The 884-nt window shown below is 35.7% G+C and overlaps 1 protein-coding gene across 2 annotated transcripts in view; it reads right to left on the reverse strand.

Moving 5' to 3' along the window:
• Positions 1-884, reverse strand: part of GTPBP8 (GTP-binding protein 8 (putative)) — a 44,952-nt gene that overhangs the window by 42,975 nt on the left and 1,093 nt on the right. The window lies entirely within an intron of this gene.

Consider the following 884-nt stretch of genomic DNA (forward strand, 5'->3'; position numbering starts at 1 on the left):
AACGAGAGCAGTAGAAAAGGATAAGTGAATAAATAAGAAGTATGGTAAATTGGACAATTGGAAATGAGATGGCTGAAGTAAGACCTACTATAACAGCAATATTATAAGTGTAAAGAGTTCAATCAATAAAATAATGTCTCTCATAACTGTAAAAAAACAAAAATAGACACCAAAAATGCAAGATTCAAATCTATCAGATAATTCTATGTGCTATGTTTTATTTAAAATAAAAATATGTAGCCTTTTAACTTCTTCTTCCAAAATTTTATTGGAAGCAGAAAAATGGGGTGAGTCTAGGCCAGAAGGCAGCTGAGGGGATTAACATTTAGAATATAAAGAACTTCAGTATATCACAAAGAAATACAGTTAACCTGTATTTTCAGGGTTCTTCAGAGAAACAGAATCAATGGATTTATATAAATATGTGGAAAGATTTATTATGAGGGATCGGCTCATGTGATTATGGAGAATGAGAAGTTCCATGACCCGTCATTGGTAAGCTGGAGCACCGGAGAGGCGGTATAGTTCTAGTCCAAACCTGAAGGCGTGAGAGCCAGGGTCACCAATGTTCAAGAGCAGAAGACGAATGTCTCAGCTCAAGCAGAGAGAAGAATTCTTGTCAGCCTTTTTGTTCTATTCAGGTCTTCAGTGGATTGAATGATGTCTGCCCGCATTGGTTAGGGTGATATTTTCTACTTAGTCTATCAATTAAATGCTAACCTCTTCCAGAAACATGCTCACAGACACATCCAGAAATAATGTTTTCCCAGCGATCTAGTCAATCCTTAGACCAGTCAGGTTCACACATAAAATTAAACATCACCTAACTCAAATAGAAAGAGAAAAGTTTAGGCAAAATGTATGAATAATCAATTCACTGAAGG

The sequence above is a fragment of the Propithecus coquereli genome, unplaced genomic scaffold (genome assembly GCF_000956105.1).
Source record: "Propithecus coquereli isolate 6110/MARCELLA unplaced genomic scaffold, Pcoq_1.0 Scaffold386, whole genome shotgun sequence".
Taxonomy (NCBI): Eukaryota; Metazoa; Chordata; class Mammalia; order Primates; family Indriidae; genus Propithecus; species Propithecus coquereli.